Below are 7,326 nucleotides of genomic sequence, written 5' to 3' on the forward strand. Positions count from 1 at the left end.
GGCCCCAAAATCCCCGTTGGAGTTTTCCCCTTACCTTGTCCGTCCCCTCTTGGGGGTATCTTGATACCCCCGTATTACGGGGCGACCCACTGACTTTCCCCTCGCAGGCCTGGGGGGGACATGTGACGTTGTTACCTCGATTATTTTGGGGTCAAATCTCTCAAAAACCCAAAAATGTCCAGGGCGTTCCATCCTCCTCCTGTGCGCCTTCGTCAGGCGGTACCCTCAACGCCGCCGTCAATGTTCCGTCGGATTCTCACTCCCTGGTCCATATTGTAATTTTGGGGTCGCGGGGACTTTTTGGGGGGTTTAGGATGATGCTGAGGGGGTGGGGGTTCCCAAAAGGAGCAGTAGGAGGGCAGCCACCAAAAAAACCTTTTGGGGTGGTTGTTTCAGAGGGACAAAAGGGAAACCCGTGAAAAGAGTGAAAGAGCCCCCTTTTCCCTCACTGAGGGAAACAGCCCCTTTTGGGGTGGCTGTTTCAGGGGAAAAAAAGGGATCACTTTGAAAAGGTAGGGCCCTTTCCTCCCTCATGGGGTTTTGAAACAATTTTGGGTGGTTTTTCAGAGGGAAAAGGGAACCCCCAAAAGAAGTGCAACAGCTTCCACCCCCCACTGAGGTGAAGAAACCCTTTTGGGGTCTACTTAGAGGGATGAGCAAAAGGGTCGAAACAATGATACCCGTAGGGGGAAGGGCATCCCCTCTGGTCTCCCCCCGGGGGTATACACCTACCCCGGTTTGCCAGCATGGCACCCTTGGGGGTGGAGAGGGATCCTGGGGGTTGAGCGACCCAAAAATGGACCCCCTGCGGCTAGCAACACATTTTTTGGGCCCCTTTCTATTCAGCAAGACAGGCGGCCCGTTTGTGGCCCCTGTCAGGTAAATTTGGCTGGTTCCTCAGGACGCTAGGATCAAGCAGTCAGCCACATTGGCACTCAACTGCTACAATGGCTATTGGCTGATATATCTCCATACCCCTGACGTTAAATTTTGGGTTTTAAAACATCAGTTCCTTTGTTGGACCCGTGGGGGGGGGGGCCTAAGGGGATGAAGCACGTCCTAACACATGGAAAAATTAACCAAAAAACAAAAAACAAAAAAAAAACAGACTCAAATGTTGACGACCCATGCAACCCCCAGACCACGGCAGCCCCCTTTAAAAAGCCATACATCCCTCCTGATGGCAAAAAAAAACCCGTGCACAGGATGATTCTGTCACCGTTGTTGCCCATCAGACGTCCAACGAATGGACTCTCGTGCTGGCCTCTCCAGGCCCTGCACCCAAGCTGAGAGGGGAGACAAGCTAAACAACCCGAATAGCTGCTGTCCCCACAAAAAAAGCCTCAAAGCCGAAAGGGGGGCCGAAACGCCTGGGCCGAAGACGGCCCTTGAGGAAGGGTCTAGACTAGGCCGGAAAAAACCCGAAGGTTTGACAATGCCACTAACTGTAAGGGCATTGGAAATTTAACGTAAAATCGGCTGTCGATCGGGGTTTGTAGAGATGGGGATGATCATTTCCCCAAAAGATCAGCTCCCCGAGTTTCCTGCAGGAAACAAAGGGAGCAAAAAAGATGGGGGGAAAAGTGAGTCTCTCACGCTGAACCGAGGATAAGAGAGTCAAGATGACGCTATTTGGCTTCTCAGTTTATGATGTGAGGTGATACATCACCCCCAAGGTCGTGGAGGCTTCCCGAAGTAAAAAGGGGAAGACCCAAAACCAGGTAAGTCCTGGGACCATGAAAGTTCCCCCAGCCCTCCCTTTTTTTGGGGTAATGGGGCCCCAAAAAACCCTCAGAACTATGTCCCTGATCAAATTCAGGTTTCAAGTGCCAAAAATTGGTCCCCACCAGGCTAGCGCACAGCCAACCCAAAATGTAGTAAGGCACACAACACGAGGTGTGCCTCAAGGAAACAAAGAGGAAAAGGGGGACACAACACCCAAATTTCCCCCAACTGGCCAAGAGGATCACCCCTGGAGCCTGGCTTGCTTGCAGGAAAGAGGCGACCCTAAAAATGCAAGAGGTGCCAAAAAGCGACCAGACTTTTTTTCCCTGCCCCCCGGGCATTATTTTGGGGGAAAGAAAAAAGGAAAAGGGCCCCCCCCGATCTCCAAAGAGGGGAAAAAGCCCCCCCACCCGACACCGGGGTACCCCAACAAAAATGAGTTCAACAATGAAAAAAGTGCAGAAGAACCACAAAAATAAAGGTTCAAAGAGCATACAAATCCCTCCCAAGGATAAGATCTCCTTTTTGGTGAGGAAGGTTTTTAAAACTCACCTGTAATTCGTAGCACACATACAACCCCCTTGGGGAGGCAGTAAAGAGGCCAAAAAGGAAAGCCCCGGTCCCCTTTGACGGCAACAACCCAGTTTGTTGAAACCTAAAAGGGGATGGAAGCTGGAGAGAGCCGAACCAGCCCACTCTCCCCCCAGGACGGATTCCCTCCCCACTCCAACCTAGGCCATGCCCTCACGGGCAGAGCAAAAACCAGGCTGAATCTGTGCAACTAGAGCCAGAGACGGACCTTGCCCAGGCAAGGCCAGAAAAGAAAAAAACACAAAAAAAACCTGAGAGAAAAGCCCAAAAACCCAAAAGTGGGAGCACCAAAGGTTTCCCCACCCCCCAGGGGGCCCCAGGGATACCCAATAACAGACGAAAAACCCCTCAAGCAGCGAGGATTTCGCAATGGAGTTGTCAGACTCCGACACCAGTAAATCCGAATATGACGATGTCTCGAGTAACTATCCCCAAGTAACATCATGACACACATCAAGCATATACGGTGGAAAACCCAAAGGCTTTTCCCATGGAATGTATCCTCCCGCAATAGTGCCTCAAGGAGCTTGACATTGTCATGCCCAGGAGACATTAACAGTGGGCCCGTTTGCTTTTCGGGTTCTACCTTTATGTGCCCCAAAGATGGCATGAGAGGCTTGATCCCCCTTTTCAGAACAACAATCCCCCGCCCCCGCAATAGCCAAAACCCCAATGTGGGGCGATGTTTGAATCTCTTTCCCGGATTACCTGACGAGGGGCCCCAAAACTATACAATGGTACAGCCCGGGGTAGGGTTTTTGAATCAGCCCGGTTGTGCTTCGGCACATGACCGAGGATCATTTGGGGGAGACTTTAATGACACCCACCCCCTCCTGGCTCCCGCTGGGCACTGGGGTGCAGCGGCTATCACAAGCCAATGGCTTGAGACATTCCCCAGATTTCTCCTCAATATCCAAAAACAAGATGTCAGAGGAGGGGTCCTAGACCTCCACTGGCCACTGCCACTGGAGAGGGGAGGTTAGTTTTTGTGTCGATGAGACTGCACAAATGACCCTACGGACTACAATACCCCCCATGGATAGTGGCCCAGCCGAAAGCCACGACCGAATCCAAAAGGAAAAAAGACAAGGCCAAGGCAGGGGTTTTCAGAACCCTTGGCCCACTGTCGATGTTATTTTTCCTATGAGGGGAAATAAAAAAATGCCTATAAAAAAAGTTTTACACAGCCCCCGGGTCTGATGGAATCTCGTACCCCATATTTTCCCACCCAGAAATAGTAGGTGGCTTCACCCGCAATCATCAAGTTTCCCGGGAAAAAATCCACTCGACCCCGAGTGGGGGAAAAGGGCTACCCTAGTTCCCCCCCCCAAAAAACCCAAAAGGGGGAGGGAAAATAATGCCCCATCTCTCTTCAGTGTTGGCCCAAAACGGCCCGGAGAGGATGGTATAACTGGCTCCCAAAGGAAAAAAGGGGCCCCCCCATGAAAAACCTCCACAGGTTCACCAGGGGGATGAGCAAAGCGCACAGCATAGCCCCGCCCTTGAACAATAAACACCGGACACTGTGGTAGTATTTCCCAGAGGAGAAGGCTTTGAATTTGCAATCCCCTTGCCATTTAGGAGAGCCCGATCCAGAAGGGAATAGAGGTAAGCTCTGGCTTGGATAGTGACTACTTTAGGAACAGAAAAAGCCAGAGTCAAATCCAAGGTCACCTATCACGCACATGCCCTAGAAAATGGAATGCCACAGGGGGGGGGTTTTCAGTCCAGCCCCTTTTAAAACATTAAAGTCCTGTATCCTCAAAAAAAACCTCCAGTGGGAGCAAGATCATTCCCATGCAGACAATCTTCTCTAAAACTCCATGGACCCTACTACCAAATAAAGCCCCAAAGTTGTCTGGACCCGTGTTTAGGAGGTTTTAGGACAGTACTAAAAATTCTCGCAGCCCAAACCAAGCCAGGCCTGAGACAAAAAATTCAAGGCAAAAAGTTGAAAATCCAAGGAGGACTTTTTACTTCCAGAAGGAGGTCTAGTCTTGGTTGCCCACCAGAACAAGACTTTCTGTCATGAGAGAACGAGTGGGGGGATGCATAGGACCCCGACACAAATACGAAGCGTTCCATGTACATGCCGTCCGGCCCCTTGTGGGGCTAGCTCACTCGCTTGATGGCACAAAGAGAAAACACAAAGACAAATTTTCCAAAAAAAGCTGCCAGGATCATTTTGGGTCCCCAAGGTTTGGACGAAGGTCCTAACCCCTCATGGAGGCAAAGCTTTTTCCCCCTTGATCACGAATTTATCTAAGGGGGAGCACAATTTATGTCAAAGGTATCCGGCTCCCAGGAACCAGTCAGAGCCTAGAACAAGTAACGAGCTCTTTTCAAACAATCCCGGGGTCTCTACAGCCAGGGTGTTAATTTTCCCTCAGTCAAGAACGCTTCTTGTAAAGGGGATGGGTCCCCCCACCCTACTTTTTCAAAAACCCCGCCGGGGCACAAAAACCCCGAGAGATTTTTCCATCATGGGCCCCAACAATGAAAAAGATCAATGCCCCATGCCCAGTCTAAAGCAGAAGCCCAGAGGGTATTGCAGCCCTCACTCTCCGGGTAGAGAAAATACTTCACGGGAAGCACAAAACCCGAGGGTAACAGACAGCCCCCTCCCCCACAGGCAGAGGCAAATTGCAATCATGGGAGCCCCAGGCCACACGTCCGAGGGAAGGGGCACGGGTTAATAAGACCCAGGGCAGCCATCGGCTGTCTCAGCAGCGCTATCCAAAGACAAATCTACCTTTGCTACTCTTCAAAGCACGAGGTTTTGCTCGGGGTAATAATCTAAACTGCGTCCCCAGCCACATTGGGATCAGAGGGGAAAGAGTTGCGACAGACTAGCCGATATTGGAGGGGTATGCCCCAAATCCCCTAATCATACAACCTTGCAGAAAATTACGAAAGGGGAAGTGTAAAGTGGGCCCCATACCTTCCTCCCGCAGCTTACGAGAGGAAACAGATCCCTTCCCCGCCTGGGAGAACCATCACTCTCGAAAAAATCAAACAGAGGTACAGAAGTCATCTTCACAGAATGCGCCTGGTTTCCCCTGGCCCCAGCAGATCATAGAGAAAACAGACCCTGAAGGAGGTGTTGCAGCATTGCGGCGAGCCCAAAAGCCACATCGTACATTACTTAGAGAATTTGGCACACACAATTCCCGGGGCAGGGTCCCCCCGACAACAGCCCTCTGGGTTAAGAGATTTTGCGGTAGCTTTAAACCCTGGGGGCAGGAGCCTGCTGGCAATCCCACCCCCACGGGAAGCAGAGTGTAGAGAACAAAATGAGACAGCCATAAAAAGCTGACACAGGCCCGGGGATAGGGAAAGGGCCCCGGGCCGAAGTAGAACTTTGCAAATCTCTCAAGCAAGCTGTGAGCATGCGGGGACGCCTTGCCGGGTTGAAACTCAAAAAAAAATTTGGGGAAACTGAAATTTGAAAGCCGCAAATCTATGATGCATTATTTGTTTAAAAATGAGGTATTATTGCACCTAGGCTTTGAATAGTCTTGTGTGAAAATATATAAAAAATATATAAAATACCTTTTATATATATAAAATTAAAAATTTTTATATATATATTTTTATAGATAGATATATAGGATTTTAAAATAATATAAAATAGATATATATATATTATTATATATAAAAAGCTCTATATATTTTATATATAATTTAATATATATATATAATTATAAGATATATATATATAAGGGATAAATACCAAAACCCAACACCACATAAATATATATATAATATAAATATATATTAAAAATATATAATATATAATTTTATTTTAGATAAATTAATTTTATTATATATATATTATAAATATATAATATATATAAAAAAATATATATAGGGATTTATGGAATATTTTATACAATTTTTATTTTAATATTAAATAATTTTTAATTTTATATAAATAATACTATAATAAACATATAAAAATATATATATATATATATATTTTATATATATATATATATATATATGCATATATATGTATAAATATATATATATATATATATATATATATATATATATATATATATATATATATATATATATATATATATATATGCATATATATATATATGGGAAGTATCTCGGACAGATTCATGTTTTGTTTACAGATGTGTTTGAATTGTTGAGACAATTTTTCGGAAATTTATATTATATTCTACATAATCAATTTACTTCTTGTGTACGCATAATTGAATATGAAGGCGTTAAACTCATGTATCCTTTTAAATATAATCAGTATCAATTAATAAAATGTGACATATTCAAAATATTTAAATGAGTATGACGTTCGAAACCGATGTCGATAGACGAAGGATAAAGTATGATGGGAGGCGCGTAGGTCCCGCGCATTTTCAACTGATTTCGGTAGTTTAAATCGTTTTATTTGTTATTTGAAGATGTTGATAACTACGCACTTGTATTACTGCTGATTTCTAATATAATATCAATAAAACAGTGATAATTTTATACAATTAAAAAATAAAATCAGATTCGTCAACTGAAGTACGATTCGTAGGAATAGGGGGGGAGTCGAGCCTTTGACAACAACGTAGGAACACCGGCAGCGTTGCTGTCGCGAATGAAATTTGCGACAGTTCTAGTGTCGTAAGACCTCTTGTCAACACAATTGGGTGGTAGGAGATGGAAAGATCTGGGATTTCCCCCCCTCCTTTCAGTAGGGAATGATGTGGGCTCATTGTACATTTCTAGCAACTTAATCATGGCATCATGATCAAGATGCTATATCATCTCATATCGAATCTCATCAGGGCCTGGGGATGTTCCTCTACAGACTTCTAGGGCTCAGACAGACTCATCCGTTGTTAGATCTTCATTGTAATCAAAGTCATCTCCTGTGGCAAAGTGAATAGGTTGCAGCTCAGTCGCTTCCTTGGTGGAAGCGGAAGTGGGATGGTAATTTTCTGAGCTGCTTGTAAGAGAACTGCTTGGCGATTGCATTGGCAATGTCTCTAG

The sequence above is a fragment of the Penaeus monodon genome, chromosome 7 (genome assembly GCF_015228065.2).
Source record: "Penaeus monodon isolate SGIC_2016 chromosome 7, NSTDA_Pmon_1, whole genome shotgun sequence".
Lineage (NCBI taxonomy): Eukaryota > Metazoa > Arthropoda > Malacostraca > Decapoda > Penaeidae > Penaeus > Penaeus monodon.